At 39.4% G+C, this 18,470-nt stretch overlaps 1 protein-coding gene across 2 annotated transcripts in view; it reads left to right on the top strand.

The window, feature by feature from the left end:
- The first annotated feature begins 710 nt into the window (after positions 1-710).
- Positions 711-18,470, top strand: part of Alox5 (arachidonate 5-lipoxygenase) — a 45,173-nt gene continuing 27,413 nt past the window's right edge. Inside the window, exons 1-2 of one of the 2 annotated variants that reach the window (XM_012513194.2) lie at positions 711-909; positions 8,032-8,113. The gene's annotated coding sequence lies outside the window, so the exon portion shown is untranslated. The remainder of the gene's footprint in view (positions 910-8,031; positions 8,114-18,470) is intronic. The other variant, XM_023708399.1, reaches the window with a different exon arrangement.

Genomic DNA, 18,470 nt, shown 5'->3' with positions numbered 1-18,470 from the left:
AAGAAGAAGAAGAAGAAGAAGAAGAAGAAGAAGAAGAAGAAGAAGAAGAAGAAGAAGAAGAAGAAGAAGAAGAAGAAGAAGAAGAAGAAGAAGAAGAAATGTAATTCCCTGGTTTGGTCCCTGAGCACTGTACACAAGGAAATATCACTGTACTCCATACTGCATTACCACGCTCCAGTTATGTGCACTGACTCTGGATCAGTAAAAAAAATTTTTTAATCCTGGCCAAATGAACCATGGAGGAAATAAAACTTTACCCATGCCCATTTTTAGCTGGGCCTGAGAACTGTGTTGACCTAAGACAGCTAGCAGAAGAGCACACAGATTTATTCAGTACCAGGTGCACCTGGCTCAGGGGGCCGCAAAAGGAAACAAAGACCTGAAAGCACAGGGAAAGCCCATCCTATATGTACTGAGATGTGGTCAGGAAGGGCCAGGGTAGGGTGGTGATACACGGAGGAGGGGCCCAGAGGAGAGGAACAGGGTAACCGGGTCGCTTCTGCACCTGCCATGGAGAGAGGCTGCTACTGCTCCCCGTGTGGGTAGAATGTCTGTGTGGGGGTTCAAGACCTCCTTACCCACTCGATATGTTAGTGCCCCCGACTCAGGATGCTGAACCTGAAGGTGCCCCTGTTTGGGTGGCAAGGTCTTGACTCCTCTGAGCTCAGACTCAGGGACCCCGGTGGCTGACAGCTTGTCCTCCTGCCCAGGTTGACTCCTATGACATCACTGTGGATGAAGAGCTGGGAGAGATCCAGCTGGTCAGAATCGAGAAGCGCAAGTACTGGCTGCATGATGACTGGTACCTGAAGTATGTCACACTGAAGACACCCCATGGAGACTACGTGGAGTTCCCCTGCTACCGCTGGATCACAGGAAACAGTGAGATTGTGCTGCGGGATGGTCGAGGTGAGTATGGGACCCACACCAGAGGCTGTCGCCTGAGCTGTCCTGGGCCTGAGTCTCCACTGTATGGGCATCTGGTCTGTGTCTCATGCACCTGAGGGGGCATCATCCTCCTTGAACACCGAGTAGCCCAGGCTGGAGAAGTGGCCTGAGGATGAGCTGTGTCCTCCAGTGCCCCCATAGCACTGTGTCGGGGGTGACAAAGGTCCCTAGCGGTTGTACTTATCAGGAGTATCCCTGGGTGTGCACTGCCCAGTTCACTTTCTAATTCACAGAATGTGAGTCACAACAGGATTGGGAACTCAGGGCCCTCTACAGGCCTGGGGCAGGCAAGACTGGACAAAGATTCCCTGGGATACCCTCCATAAGGGAACACAGCAAGCCTGTGGTTTGCAGGTGCCAGCTCTTAAGCCCAGGATCTTATGTTTTACTGAAAGAGAGAAGACCGCAGACTCCTGCCCCTTCCCAGGAGGACCCCCAGAGGTTCAGGTCCTGACTGGGCCTCCTTGAGACACCAGTGTTTGCAGCTGGCCTGGGGCAGCTGCTTCTCCCTCCTCCCTGGGTGACCACCAGCCTCTTAGTATGTGCAGATCACAGTCTTAGCTCCTGCACGTCCCTCCAGCTGCCCCAGCCTGCACTGACTGGCCTGCCCATGCAGCCAGGAGCAAGGAGCCAGGCACTTCTCCTCAGGGCAGCACTGACCACTTCCCATGGATGGGGCTCCCCATCCCTGGCTCATTCATTCTTCAGGGAAGCTGGAATGGGGTGAGATGAGGTGATCCTTACCCTCTTTTCAAAAGAAACTGGCACAGAAGAAGGACATTCCTCTCCAACTGGTGTCCTTCCAACCTGAGGCCACATTCTGTGGTTCCTGATGTGGGATTTGATTTAAGAGAACCAACTCCACTGTTTCTCAATAAGATGTGTAGGATTAGGAGGATTTTTACCCCTAGGCATCCCGTCAGGAAAAAGTGTCACAAAAGCCACTTTATTGTGGGTGACCAGGATGCGGAAGTCTGCAGACTGCATGCTTCTGTCTCTCTCCCACAGTGAGGTCCTTCTCCCATGAGAGAAACCATACAGATGGCGGTAGGTGAGGTGGGACCAGGAGGGCCTTAGGAAGGTGTGGGCTGTGCAGAGAGGCCCAGTCCTGAGGGCCGCAGCAGGCCTGATCCTGGCATGGCGAGGAGAAGGGGCTCAGGGGAAGCCACAGGGGTGTGCTGGAGACAGCCTCACAGCCCGAGTTGCCAGGTGTGAGCTGGAACCACCAGACAGGTCTGCTTGAGGTGAGAAGAGACCCCACATCAGCCCCCTGAGTGCTGGGATTACAAGCACGCACCGCCGTGCCCTGCTTAGAAATCATGTGAATTTCAGGAAATATTAATGTTTGGAACGAAAACTTGAACTCACTTTAAAAATTAAAAGGTACAAAGCATAAGGATGAAATATCTCTCAATCTGGAGGGAAAACATAAAGTTGTGTTTGAATCTAATCTTTTTCTGTGACCTGTCATTGTTCTTCTTTTAACTCTGCTGATAGATAAACGTAGAAATTTTGTCATTTTAATTGTTTAAAAAGACCATGAGTAAAAACACACTAGAACACTAACATGTTATACTGGTTTTGTGTGTGATTTGTGTGGCATATAAACATTTAGTTAAGTATAACTTAGTTCTGTGATTACAAAACCATGAGTTATTTAAAAGAATATGAAATGTGGCATACCTATATGACCAAGTTATGTAAAGAGGAGATATTAACAGTAGATTGCAAATTTTAAAAAAAAATTATTTATTTAGTGCAGGGTCTCACTACACAGCTCAGACTCATAGTGATCCTCCTGTCTTAGCCTCCCCAGCGCTGGGATTACTGGTGTGTGCCACCATGCCTGGTTTCAGTGGCCCCCTCTGTGCAGGGGTTGGCAAGGCATGTGGCACCAGGGATCAAACCAGTCCTTGCGCTTGCCACGTTATCTCCCTAGCCAGTGGTGGATTCTAGAGAATAGCATGCCTCATATATTTCTCTATTTCCATTTTCATATTTTATAATGCATATGCATTAATTATATGGAAGAAAAATTAAACTTTAAGATAAAAACTTCTATGTATTTGGCAGACTTACAGACAAATGTATAATATTGAATGTTCCCCCCATTAAAAGTAAACTGTTTTGCCTAAAACATTAGGATAAAAGCACAGTACAGCAGAAAACAATAACTAGAAAAGCTCAATCTTATAAATCAGTACACCAAACAGATTTGTGTATGCACAAACAATCTGAAAGTTGATAGTTTAAAACAAGCTACAGAATTAATAAACACAGCTTTATTTGTACAGATAAGCAAAAATACAAAAAATAATGTATTTAAATGTCGAATTCAGGAGAAGCACAACATACAGCAGTTTGTGCTAACTGTAAAGTGAATAGGAAAGTAAACATTAATTAGCAAAATTGACTCAGGGATACCATGCTGAAAGTTTCCAGTGATTACAGAAATATTAGAGCAAACTTCTACAGACCTACTCCAAATGTTAAGGTGATTGTCTCAGTGAGCCCAATTATGATTTTATAGTATATAAAATATTACTATTTTTCCTCTCTGTATTCCTTTTAAGAAAATTTTACATTAAGAAAGTATACACTTTGAAGATAAATAGGAATAAAGACAAAATACAGAAAAAAACCCTCTGTCTCTTAAGACAAACTTCTGAACTTTAAAAGTAAAAATAGCTGCCTTCAATTTTTTTAGATGTTTGGGTTGTTACCTACAGCCTGCGGCATGCTAGGCTTGCAGTCTGTCAGTGAGCCACACTACAGCCCCATCTTTTCAAAATTTACAGGAAGCTAAATACAGATGTGCCTCATAAGGACTCCTAAATTTGGGGAGCTTGCTAATGGCCCAGGACTCTCCAGTTAATGGCCTACGCGCCACTAATGGGAATTGAATTTCTAGATCACTAGCTGCCATCCGGGCTCTCCGACACCTCCAGAACAGGAAAGTTGCCACTCCCAGGGCCACATGAACAGATAAATGCTCATTAATAATTCTTAAAGTTTCAATGAAATATCTATCACTTAAGTAGAAAACTATTTACAAAAAGCCTCAAATTTACATACTTGCATTGCAAGACTTTTTTTTTTTTTTTTTTCTAATAGCATGAACACACAAATTATTCTGTACCCAATTTGGGGAATAAGTACGTGAAGTTTGTGAGTTTGATTTCAGCCCACCAAACAGGATGATATCAATTCTCCCTATTTCTAAAGAAAGATGAATTACAGCGAGATGCATGTTGGACATGGTGAAAAAAGCAACACACACCTTTGCCAAAGGTGTGCATTTGCCAACAAATGCATGGAGAGAACAAGTTAGAAAGGTACTTTTCCCACATAAAAAGAGGTCTTTTTTTTTTAAAGGAAAATTAGATTCATTGTGTAGAAGTCGTTTATCTTATTTTTTTAAAAAAAAAGGACAAGCAGGAGAGTGGCCTTGTTCACTAACTGCTCAAAAATAGGCTGCAGAGAACTCTTATTTACTGTCTAACTGTGGCTGCAGGGTGGAACTGTAACAGTATTTTAACTCGCCTCCCATCCCAGTGTACTGACCCTACCAGCCAGAGCAGAAGTCTTATGAGGAGGTATAGAAGAAACTATCTTTTCCTGGTTTTCTGTTTCAGTGGACTCTCAACCATATCCTTGACCTGAGACATAGGCAGAGTTCAAATCCAGATTGTATTTTGTTAGGCTGCTGGACTTCTTTTTTCGAAAGACTCCTAACTGTGTGCTTTCTGCTTAAGGTTGTGGACGTGACTGGTATTCTCATGCAGGGAGGCTAAGCTATAAAGTATAAAGTGGTTCCTGGGAGTGTGGAGATCTCTTGCCTTAAATGCAGGGCCAGACATAGGTGGACATAATGGCAGAGGCTTTGGGGCAGCTGACAAGGAAGAAAGTAGGGCGTGTCAGTTCTGATGAGAATTCTTTCTAATGAGATTTTTGTGAAAGCTTCTTAGGCCAACCAGCCAGAAGATTAAGTTAGGACTGCTGCTAATCCCCAGGACAGGTTAGGGCAGTGCTTCAACAGGGCCAATGACAGGGTAACTACCAGCAAGCAGTCCCTGTGGATCTTGTAATCAGAGGACACAAAACTTGTTTGTGATGCTGGGTACCCTTTTACTGGCCTCTGAACAGTGGATCCCAGGTGGTTTCTTGAGCGATTTGGCCACCTGCGATTTATCTTCATATATCTTCATCAGCTCCAGGGTAGGTATGGTACATTTGTAAGAGTGATCCAAGTTCTTTTCTCTAAAAGACACTGCCATAGGGAAATTTCTTTTTTCTTGATACTCGTTGTGGTAATGTGCAAAATGAGGGTGACACCAAAGGCTCCCCAAAACAGGTCTTCTTTCAATCACCCCTACCATAGTCTCACCGTTAGCATACAGGTGTCACAGAAATCAGTGAAGCATCCTTGAAGCTTCCTAGGGAAGGAGTTACTGTAAATTTTTCTCAATTTGAAGTGTTGAAGCACTGCAAGGTACTTCAGAATGACAACTTGGTACACAATGTGTCCAGTGACCATGGGAACCTATGCAACCCTCACTAGGCTTCTTGTCAAAGAGCCAGATCCTAGTGTCCCATGTGTTCCATGTGCCCAATGGAACACTTCTTCTCTAGATAGATGCAAATGAAATGAAATGATTGAGGATTTGGGTTGTGTCTTCTGTCATCTGCATCTTCCTGGCCATTGTTTGGGAGTCTCTTACAAAGTAGGAATAACATCCCCATGAACTTCTTGCTGTCACTCTGCGTCTGTGATGTGGTAGTGGTCCTGCTGTCACCGTAGTCCATGAAAAAATAGGCCAAAAGCCTGGTGCTGCTGATTCAAGTGCTGGTGTAACCATTCTGGCTTAAGTTAATGAATTCCATAGCTGTTCTTGAGGGGTAAAGGCTTTGAAACTAGTGGGAGGCTCTGAGGGTGGCTTCTACTAAGAGAATCTGACTGCAGTTCACCTGTGTCACACCAGTGGCTTTGTGGAGAAGGGTGCTTGAGTAACACCATTTAGGCTTTGGGACAACTGAGTCCAAGTCATCATCATCCAGAAGTTGTAGGGGTGATGAACCTTTTTGATAAAAGACTGCTCTTTGATCTTCAGATAGCTTCTTGTTAAGTTTTTTTCTTTTTTAACCAAAATTTATAACCGCTTTCCTATCACTGATGCTGCCCACCTTTGGGGCTGATGCTTTGTGAGGATCAGTGTTGATATTGCTGGTGGGCATTCTGCTGGGGTTAGGGCTTTTGGCCCTCTTGGTCTTGCACTAAAGGCATTCCTCCCCTTTTCCCAGGATTCCCTGGTGAATCGCTGAAGAGCCTTGCTCTTCAAGCCTACCCCTCCTTTCTTGGAACTTGTTCTGTTTTTCATTCTTACTTTGACGCTGCGCAGAAATTTAGCATTCTTGGAATTACAGAACTGTTGAGTGAAGGTGGCAGACTTTAGAAGTCATGTTTTAGAGAGGCTGGTGGCATGCACAGCAGATCCCATGCACTAAAGAACATGGATCATAAGCCTGTGGGCCACTATGGTGGCACTCTTAGGAAGTATTGTGCCATTTTTCACCTGCCTGTCACTACTTTCAATGTTGTGGATCTACCAAAGTCCTTCTGCTTTGAATGAAAGCATTTTGGAGAAGTCTCAGTGACCTAGGATTCCTGGAGGGCCCAGTTTAGCATTTCAGTCCTCAATGTCTCCCACATTGTTACATTTTTTTTTAATTTTTAGTGTATTTTATAAGAAAAATATAAATGTTTGGTGGACTGTAATTATTTAAAACCCAACCCTTTGCAATACATGGGTGCATGTCCTTGCCTACCCTTCTGTTCCTTGTCCTATCCTATGTCTTACATTCTCAGGAAATTCAGGCTCCTCTAGCTCATGATTGAATTGACCATGACTCTGACCACCTGCTTTGCCCACACACAATTATGATCCATCCTGCTTGTTCTAAAGGCCCTGACAAGTGGCCTGCCTTCAGCTATCTGCTGGGACCTTTGCAGTGAGAGCCTACAGTAGGACAGGCTGAGAGACAGGATACCTGTGGAGCTCTTGCCCATGGTGGGGACAGCACAAATGTCATCACCACTCTTCCTACTACTGGGTCAGATGCAAGAGCAGGCCCTCACTGAATCCTCTCCTGAGGCCCAGGGACCCTATCATAGCCATTATCACCTCCACCTCACACACAGGTAGGGAAGTCAAGGCAGTTTGCTCTGGGTCACCTGGTGACCAGGCTGTGTCCCTGCCCAAGTATGGCCAGCCCCTCTAGCCACAACCTTGATGGCCCACTGTGTTTCAGAGTGGAGCTTCCTTCCCAAGCTCATCCAAGCAATACAGGGGGCCAAACAATGTCTACCTTCAGGTCCCGTTCTTGAGTTGCAAGTCTCCTTGAAGCCAATAAATGCACTAGAGACACAGGAGCCATGAATCACGCAGCTCTCTCAGGCCACCCTGAGGCCCCACATCAGCTTTGGTTTCTGGGCAATGTAAGAGGGACAAGGCTATCTGCAGTGCTTTAACAGCACCCAGGACAGACCTTGAAATGCTGTCCTGCAGGGAGCAGGCAGCTGTGCCCTAAACCTAAGATTTCTTTCTGCAGAGTCAGTGTCTAAGGAAAGGGGAGAATCCTAGCAAAGGGTACCCACTGCTCATCCCAAAGATGCTGGGACCATTGCCCTGGCCCTGGGAAGCTGGTGAGAACCTAACCCAATGACTGTATTGGGATTTGATGCTCTGAGCTTTGGGAAATGGAAAGGGGGGTATCACCATGGTTGTGATGAGCCATGGAACAAGAGGAGGAAGTAGCTTTGCTTTTTGTAAAGAGAACCGCTAAGGACATGGGATTTGGGTTTTGTATTGCAAGCTCACTAATTAGGTGCATAATCTTGGACAGATTTCAAGGGCAAAGTTGTTCACCCCTCTCCTGTCTGTTTCTTCACCTTAGTAAATGAAGGTATGTTGGGATGCATCAATGGGACCAGGCATGGGGAGTTCCCACATTGGTAGGCCTCCTAGGCACAGGATATCACCACTGCTCTTTTGTATGCTCCTCATACACGTGCTTCTTTCACAGCCAAGCTGGCTCGAGATGACCAGATCCACATTCTGAAGCAGCACCGGCGCAAGGAGCTGGAGACAAGGCAGAAGCAGTACCGGTGAGTGCGAGCGGCCACAGCTGCAGCCTCCAATGCAGTCCCAAGACCCCACAGTCCCACATCATCTTAGTTGCCCTTTCAGGATAATGTGGTGAAAGGGCTTAGTCTGGAAGACACTTGGGATCAACCCCCAGCACAGGAGAGACTGGGCTTGAGAGTTTGCATGACCTGGGTGCCATTCCGCTGTGGTCCAGGCATTGCCCTCCCTCTTTGTCTTCTGTGATTCGGTAGCAAAAGCAATGTGTGAACTACCACAAAGCTGACAAATCTATAGTGAGTGAACTAACCAAGAAAAATAATTGAATTACTAAAAGAAGAAATGAGATGAAAAATTAATACCAACCTTACAGAAATTAAAATCAATAAAAAGACAACTGTGCCTAATTATACACTAAAAAATTAGATATGGACAAACCCTAGGCACATATAAACTACAAAACTCATTCAGGTAATCTGAATGAGCCAGTCACTAGCAAAAAAATTAAGTTAGTAACTTAAAATTTCCTACCAGGATACTCTAGGCCTAGATGCTCCACCTGGTGAATTCTAACAAACATTTGAAGAATTAGTACCAATCTGCATAAAGTCTTCCAAAAACCATGCAAAGGCAATGTAAGGAAATAAAACAATACACCAGTGTCCTGACTTAGGATCACAGTGCTGACATTTTCAGCAAAATCTTAACAAACCTCATTCAGCAAGACTTAAATAATCTGAACATGTAGAATCGATCTCTGGTATGTGAAATGGATTTGACATCTAAAAATTGATTAATCTAGTACATCATATGAATGAAAAACAAGAATCACATAATTATCTCAATATATATTTTTAATAATCAAATTTGAAAATATCCACTACCATTTCATGATAAGAACACTCAAAAAGTCAAAATTGTAGAGAACTTTCTCAGTCTGTAAAGGACATTGCTGAAATCTTGCAGTTAGCATCATGCTTAATAAGATGAGACTATATGCTCCCCCTAAGACTGAGGAAGAGGATAAGGGTGATTGATTTTCCATTTGTTTTCAACCTCACCATGGAGAACCTACACAGGCAAGTTAGAAAAAGGAAAAATTAAACTGGGCCTGGTGGTGCACACCTGTAATCCCAATATTCAGGAGGCTGAGGCAGGAGGATCGCTGTGAGTTGGAAACCAGCCTGGGCTACAAAGTGAGTTGAAGGCCAACCTGAACTGCACAGTGAGACCCTGTCTCAAAAAGACAAAAAAAAATTAAAATTAAGGCACAACACTGGAGTACCATTAGCAGAACAATCATTGATCATGGAAAATGAAATCTTTCATAAAGAAAGTCCTATGGATTTTTTGGCAAACCAAAGAAGTTTTAGAACTAATAAATTAGCAAGGTTGCAATATACAAGATCAATAAACAAAAATCACTATCATGTATCTTCTGTACAGTAGCAACCAACAGTCCGCAAATAAAAATTAAAAACTTAAGGTACAATAAGATCAAAGGAAACAGGATATTGATGAATGAATTTAACAAAAGTAACCTAAGACTAATATAAGGAAACTCCAAAACTTTGAAAATAATTGAAGACTGAAATAAGTTGAAAAATATCTCAGATTCATGGACCATAGGACTTAATTTGTTAAAATGGCAATAATCCCCAAGTGAGCTACATATTCAATACAGCTCTCATCAAAATCCCAGCTGGATTATTTGCAAATATTGACAAGCTGTTCCTAAAATTCATATGAAAGTACAAGAGACCAAAGTAGCCAAAAAATCTTGAAAAGAATGAAAACAAAACTAGAAGACTTGCACTTCCTAATATCAGAATTATTGATACTCAAAAAATATAATGTTGGAATGAGGCTAGACATAAAGATTGCCTTGTCGCATTCTCATGGCTCAGACACAAGGTCAACACTCACAGTATGTAGGAGTTTATTTGGATTCACAGTCTTAGTTCGTGGTCAGCTGGCTCCTAGGCAGAGCAGCATGGCAGAAGAGTTTGCTGCAGAGGGCAGCTGCTCCCATCATGGAGATCAGGAAGCAGAGAGAGAAAGGAGAAGCTGGGCAGGAAGACACGCCTTTCCAGGTCACGCCCCCTCTGCCCATGGCTCAGTCTTTTGACCAGGCTTTTCCTCTTCATGCACTAATGAGCACAGTGTCTGTAACATCCAATCCCCTTCCAAAAGTCTTGCTTATGAGCACGTGAGATTTTGGGGAGACATTTCAGACCCAAACCACAAAGAATATCAATGAAATGGAATTGAAAACCCAGAAGTAAGCCTTTATATTGATAGCCAAGTGATTTTTGGCAGAGGGGCAATGGAAAAGAGTAGTCCTTTAAAGAGACACTTCTGGGGAAAGTTGATAGACAACATGAAGTTGGGCTTTACTTAACACCAAATACATAAATTAACTTAAAATGGATCAAACCCTGAATGCAAGAGCCGAAACTATAAAATTCTCTGAAGAAAACATATGAGTAATCTGCATGCCATTGGAGTTGGCAAAAGTGTTAGATATGGTGCCAAAGCATGAGTAACAAAAGAAAAATGGGTAAATTTATATCATCAAATTTTAGGACTTACATTTCAGAGGGTGCTGTCTTAGGAACCTTCCCTGCCTTGCTGAGACAAAAATTGAGTAAAAATACCCAATACCCAGAATTAAGGAAGGAAAGGTTTATTTTTTTAAAAAAAAAGAATAGAAAATAAGAAAAACAATAATAAAAATGATAAAAAATTTCAAAATAAGATAGAAATTAACAATGGTGGTTGTATTGCATATTATTGTCTTCAAAATAGTTGTTCAGATGACTAGATATAGGCATGCAAAATTGATCACACAATTAAGCATCCATTGTTCTTTTCAATAAATAATAGAAATTAGTAGTACACTTACCTTAGCTATCTTGTTTATATATGTATATTTCCCCCTCCTTCTTTCTTTTCTCCTTTTCCCCATATCAGTTATTTGTTTTTTCACAATGTCTTTTGTAGTTTTCAGATTTTATTTACTCTTTCAGGTTGCTACACTAGGTAGATAATACCATGTTTACACGTAAGGGTCTGATTGATTTCACTTATGAGCCTGGTCTAGAGTTTCATCCATTTACCTATAATAGCCTTGAGTTTATCTTTCTTTATAGCTGAGTAATACTGCATAGTATAAAATACCACATCTTTTTTTATCCATTTCTGAGTTTATTGGATAATTTCCAAGATTTAGCTATGACAAATAGAGTTACTACTATATCTACTACTGAAAGAGAAAGTAGAAATTTTGAAGACATAAGGGTAGGCAGAGAGTTTTTTTTAACAAAAACCAAACTACACAGGAATTACTTCAAAGAATCAATAACTGGTTTCACATCTTATTGAAAATTTTTTGCACTTCAGAAGAAATCAACAACAGAGTAAGAAGAAAACCCATAGATTGGGAAAAAAATTAGCAAAATGTCCCTCAAAGAACTTCTATCTAGAACATACAAAGTTTTTTAAAAATCAGTCCCCCAAAATTCAAAGACTCAAATAAAAAATGGGCATCTGAGATAAATACATACTTCTCCAGTGAAGAAATACAAATGGCAAATGATTATATGAAAAAAATGTTCAAGATCATTGGTCATTTGAGAAATACAAATTAAAACAACACTGATTTCATGTCAACCCAGAAAGAATGGCTATCATCAAGAAATCAACCAATAGCAAATGCTGGTGAAGGAAGGGAAAAGCAAAAGATAGATCAATAGATAGATAGATAGATAGATAGATAGATAGATAGATAGATAGATAGATGATAGATAGATACTTACATATTATCTTAACTTACATATTAGTTAAGATATTTATACTACTAATTCCTCTTGGTTCTTTGAAAAGATGGGTCTGTGCCAACAATGTTGGCACATTGGACAATTAAATGTGATACTTCATACTCTGAGTAACTAATTTAAAGACAACAATGTGCTATGTATTAAGCATTGTTACCCTCCTATCATATTGTTTTGTTCTGTTTTTTGTTTCCTTTTATTTAAAATGAAAATATTTTACAAAATGATGGAGAGGCTTTGGAGGGAAAAATTACACTTCTCCACTATTGGTGGGAGTGTAAACTAGTATGAGCACTGTGGAGATCAATGTGGACATTCCTCAAAAAACTAGGAAAGATATATTTAGTTTATGGTTTGCAGAGGTTTCAGCCCACAATCAGCTGCCTGCAAGGCAGGGTGTCACGGCACAGGGGCAACAGTTCAAGGAGGCATAAAACAGCAAACCAGCAAGAGCAAAAGGGGACAGAGCAAGCCTCTTTTTCTCGCTTATGTGGTAAGCAGGCCAGCCCCCTCTATGGTGGGTGTAGTACACACTTGATCTCCATGCCCTCCTCTTGCAAAGCATGAGGATTTTTACAAAGTGAGGACCTGACTCCCCTTCTGAGTCATTTAATTATATGTCTAAATTTCTCAAGTTGACACAATGTAAAGTGTAAAGGTTACCCACAGGCTGTAAGAGATTGCTTGCAAATCTCATATATGACAAAAACTCATATACAAAATATATAAAGATCTTTTACAACTCAAAAAAAGATAAATAATCCAATTAAAAGCAGGAAAGTGCCTGAATAGACATTTCTCCAGGAAAATATACAAATGGCCAGTGAGTGCATGAGAAGATATTTGACACATTAGTCATCTAGGAAATGCTGACCAATATCTCAGAGATACTCTTTTATACCCACTAACACTGAGAGAACCAAAGTCATAAAATTATGAGCCTTGACCAGGATGCAGAGATCAGAACCCTTATGCAGTGCTGGTAGGAGTGTAAAAGGGCGCCACCACTTTTTGTCACAGTCTGGTAGGTCCTGATGTTAAAAGTGTGGGTTACCTTATGACCCAGCAATTCCACTCTTAGCCATGTACCCAAAAGGAACAAAACAAAACATGGATATACATATATTGCTGAGCTATGATGCTTTAATTCTTCCAGTAAAATACCTAAAAGGGAAGTAGCTGAGCTGAATGGGACCACTAATCCTAGTGTTTTCAAGAATCCCCACACTGATTTCCACAGGAGTTGCAACACTCAACATTCCTATCAACATTGAAGAAATTTTCCTTTTCCCCATAGTCCCACCAACATTTGTTATTGGCTGATTTCTTGCTGGTAGCCATTCTTTTGGGGGTGACATGGAGTCTCAGTGTTGTTTTAATTTGCATTTCTTAGATGACAGATGATGTTGAACATTTTTTCATATATCTATTTGCCTTTTTAGTTCTTCATCTGAGAAATGTATATTCATCTCAAGTATCCATTTTTAGATTAGGTCTTTGAATTTTGGGGCCTTGTATTTCTCAGTTCTTTTGATGTTCTGGACAGAAGTCCTTTGGCTAACTTTTCCCCCAGTATGTGGGTTTTCTTTTCAGTCTATTGTTGATTTCTTTTGAAATTCAAAAACATTTTAGTAAGGTAAAATTCCAGTTGTTGGTTCTGTGAAGTAATTTCTGTGTAGTTTGTCTTTGTTTATGAACTCTGCCTATCCCTATGTCTTCAAAATTTCTACCTACATTATCTTCCAGTTGATTTAATGTTTCTGTTTTAATATTTAGAGATTTGATCCATTTTGAATTTAGTTCAGTGTATAGTGAGAAACGTGAGTCTAGTATTAGTCTTCAGCATATAGAAAATCAGTTTTTCCACTATCAGTTAAGAAAGACATTGTCTTCATTTCAGTGAACATGCTTGGCCCCTTTGTCAAAGATAAAATGGCCAAGTTTGTTTGTAGTTCTGTTCATCTTCTAGTGTGTTCCACTGATCCTCAGGTCTGGGTTTTTGCCAGTACCATGCTGATTTTATCACAGTAGCTTTGCAGTATAATTTAAAGTCAGAGTTAAACAGAAGACCCAATGCTATTATGGGCTACTGGACTCTTTTAGAATATTTTGCTGAGTTTACACACCTATAATATTCAATAACGGAACTTAGAAAAAATGGGGTATACCGATGAATGTCCATTTTGTATCTGTGTATTCAAAGTGGTTAGGATAGATACATAGTTGCATTCTCTTAATGAATAGAATGATTTGTTCTAATGGTGTTTGTGAATAGGATCTCAAGTCCGCATCTTGTACAGCAATTAACTACTAAGAAGAATATATGCAGTGTATTATTTGTTGAAACTGTACTTCCGATTTGATTTGAAACTGTCTCATTGCTATCTGTTTATCAATAAAATTAAAAAAATAATAATAAAAAATAAAGTCAGAGATTTTGATGCCTCCTGCCTTGCCTTGCCTTTGTTGCCCAGGATTTCTTTTGCTGTTCTCAGTCTCTTCTGGTTCTTCATGAATTGTTTTCTCTAGATCTGTGAGGTATGTTAACGGTGTTTTGATAGGGATTGCAATAAACATATGTAAAAGTTTTAGGAGTATGGCTATTTTCACAGTTTTTGGTTCTTCTTATCCATGAACAAGGAATGTCTTTTCATTTTCTGAAATCTGCTTTGATCTCTTTTTTCCCCAAAGTATTATAATTTTCAATCTATAGATCTTTTATTTCCTTTGTTAGATTGATTTCTAAGTATTTTTTTGGATGCTGTTTTGAAGTGTGTGGTTTACTAATTTCTCTTTATTGTTTGTGTACAAGAATGCTATTGATTTTTGAGTGTTGACTTTATACAGCTATGATACTGAATTTGATTGTTAAATATAGAAGTCTTTTATGGAGTTTTTCGGGTCTGCTATGTAGAGTATTATGTATCTATGAATAACTTTTTCCTTTTTGTCCTTATTTAATTTTTCTCTCTTGTCTAATTGCTCTAGATAATGTTACTAGAACTATATTGAAAGGAGTGGTGAAAGTGGATATCCTTGTCTTATTACTGAATTGAGGATGAAAGCATTCAGGTTTTGTCCATTTAGTATGATGTTGGCTGTTGGTTTGTCATAGATGGCTTTTATCAGATTAAGGTAAAGACCACCTATTCCAATTTTCTGTAGTTTATCTATCATGAATGAGTGTGGACTTTATCAAAAGCTTTTATACATCTATTGAGATGATCATGTGATTTTTTTTCTTGGCTTTGTTTTATGATGTATTTTGTTTATTGATTTGCATATGTTGAACCATCCCTGCATTCCTCAGATGAATTCTGGTTGGTTGTGATGTAAAATCTTCTTGATGATCTGTTGCATTCTGTTTGCTAGTATTTTACTGAGAATTTTTTCCATCTGTATTCATTAGGGAGATTGGCCTGTTGGTCTCTTTTCTAGTTGGGTCCTTTTCTGGTTTTGCTATCAGGGTAATACTTGCCTCCAGAAATGAGTTACAAGGATTAATTCCATTTCAATTTCATTGAAGAGTTTGAGAAGAGTTGGTATTAAATTTTCTCTAAATTTCTTGTAGAATTCAGTCATAAATCCATCAGGATCTGGTTTTCTTGGTAAGTTTTTATACACTTTTTAATTTCATTAACTGATATTTAGAATATATATATATATATATATATATATATATATATATATATATATTGGTATTTCATGGAAGGGTCTACAGGGTGTCTATGGTCTCATTACTAGATTGGGCTCATAGTGAACCTCCTGTTTACAGCCTCCCAAGAGCTGGGATTACAGGCACACGCCACCACACCCAGTGTCAATTACCATCTCAGTGTGCCCTGGGATTGAATCCCTGGCCCCTGCTCCTGCTTGCAGGCACTTTAATCCACTGAGCTATTTGGTTGGCCCTATATCTTCTTGATTGTATATTTTTCTTGATCCTTTCTAGGAATCTATCCATTTCTTCTGTCTTCCATCCTATGAGAATACATATTTTCAAAGTAGGCATTGATGATTGTCTGAATTTCCATAGAATTTGTAGTGATTTCACCATTTTCATTTCTTATTGCATGAAATTAATTATTTTCTTCTTGATAAGTTTAGCTAGAGGTTTGTCAATTTCATTCATTTTTTCAAAGAACCAACTCTTGGTTCATTCATTCTTTCTATTGTTTTCTTGGTCTTGATTGCATTAATTTCACTTCTTATCTTTATAATTCCCTCCTTTCTATGTGCTTTGGGCTTGATTTGCTCGCTCTTTCTTTCTTTCTTTCTTTTTTTTTTTTTTTTTTTTTTTTTTTTTTTTTTTTTTTGGTGTTTGAATTGCAGCATTAGCTTATTTCTACTTGTTCTGTTTTCCTGATGTGAGAATTCACTGGTATATATTTTTGTCTTAGGACTGCTGTAATTGTATCCCCCCACAGGCTCCAATAACTTATTGATTGTAGATATTGTTTAATTCTTCTTTAGTATCATCTGTGACCCCTTGGTTGTTCAGGAGGGTTATTTAATTTTCATGTGTTTGTGGAGATTTTGAGCTTTCTGTTGTAATTAATTTCCAATTTCATTCCACTGTTGTCATATATTCAAGTATGAGAATATTCAATTCTTTCAATTTACTTAAGCATATGCTATGTATTAGTGTATGACCTATTTTAGAAAATATTGCATTGCAGCTGAGAATGTATACTCTGATGCTGTTGGGTGGAACACCGTAAAGATCTACTAAGTCCATTTGTTCACAGGTTTGATTCATTTCTGTTGTTCTTTGCTGATTTTTTTGTGTAGTTGATTTATCTTTGTAACAATAGGGTATTAAAGTGTCCTATTATAACTGTTACTGTTCATTTGATTTTTCAAGTTTATTAATATTTGTGTTGAATAGTACTGTGTTCCCGTATTTGGTGCACATATGTTTATGGTTATCTCTTCCTTCTAAATTTTCCCCTACCAAGCATATAGTGATCTTCTGTATCTCTTTCGATTATTTTTGCTTTTAAGTTCACACTGTCAATATAGAGAATAGCTACCCTTGCTTTTTCCTGGGTTCCTGTTGCATGAAGTAATATTTCCCATATTAGTTTATGGGGTGTTTTGTTTTGTTTTTGAGTTAAAAGTTTTTCTTGCATATAGCATATTGTTGGACCTTGCTTCTTTATCCATTCTGCCAGTCTGCTTCTTTTAATCAGTGAATTAGGCCACTTACATTGATGGTTATATCTGATATGCATTAGCTTATCTTTATCATGTTATTTTCATGCTATTGGTTCCCTGCTTTGCACCTCTGTTTAATTGCTTATTCTTCCAGAAGGTTTCCTTCTCATGATATTCATGGAATAGTCATCATTTTTATCTCTATCTACAATATCTTTCAGTACTCTTTATAAGGTTGGTTTGGTGATCATGAATTTCTTCATTTGTTCTTTGTCATAGAAGTATCTTATTTCTCCATTGATTTTGAGAAGTAATTTTGCTGGATACATCAGTCTGTGTGGGAAATTGTTTTCTTTTAGGATTGGAAATACTTCACTCCAAGTTCTTTTTGACTTCATGGTTTGTGTTGAGAAATCTGCCATGATTGTAATGGGCTTTCCATTATAGGTGATCTCTTTATGGTTTTTATCTCTAACTGCTTTTGATATTGTTCTTGTAATGAATTTATGAATCTTGATTATTATATATCTATGTGTAGATTTATTTTGGTCATGGCTCTTTGGAGTTCTATATGCCTAACTTATTGTATGTCAGGTTTGTCTTCTGTGTGTAGGAGATTCTTGGTTTGTGTCTTTCCCAAGATCCTACTTTCTCAATTAAGAGTGGGATATTGGCATCTGATTATCTCAACTGTGAGTCGTTCAGTGTAGGACTTTGATGATGTTGTTACTCCAGAATTTCCCAAGATTGTTACAGAAGGGAGAACAACTGGTTACAACAGATGTGACATCCAATGTATAGTAATATAATTATCAACAATGATAGCATCAAGCATAATTTAGAAACTGATGAACTGTGATAACTATTGATTTTGTATTTTAAACCATAGGAACAAAATCTATAGTTATATGACAAAACCAATTATAAATTAGGAGTTTATATGCAAAGTGTTTTTCCTTAATGGAGTGGATTTACCCTGTTGTGAGGAAATTTAGACAACATATAAGATAAAGATAACTGGAAAGGAAGTAGAAGCAAGGCTAGAGGACAAAGGATGGTCACATAAGGTTTGGAAAACTAGAGAAAGGGGTAGAAAAGAAAGAATGAAGGAGTATACAAGGGATTATCTGAACTTGGTCTCTGGTTTTTGGAAATAGGATTAGAATAAGAAAAAGGAAAAATGATAAAAAGAAAATAAAATCAAGATAAAACAAGGGCTGGTGAGATGGCTCAGTGGTCTAAAGCACCTACTTAGAACAAACTTAGCAAAGCACAGGGACCATGGTTCAATCCCCCAGCACCACATGCCAGCCAGCCCCTCCCTCTGGTGGGCTGAGCTGGCCACACACACGCACACACACACAAATAAATAAATAAATAAATAAAT

This window comes from Octodon degus, unplaced genomic scaffold, assembly GCF_000260255.1.
Source record: "Octodon degus isolate 3935 unplaced genomic scaffold, OctDeg1.0 scaffold00357, whole genome shotgun sequence".
NCBI lineage: Eukaryota > Metazoa > Chordata > Mammalia > Rodentia > Octodontidae > Octodon > Octodon degus.
Note: the sequence above shows the minus strand (reverse complement) of the source record. Positions and strands in the feature narration are given on the sequence as shown.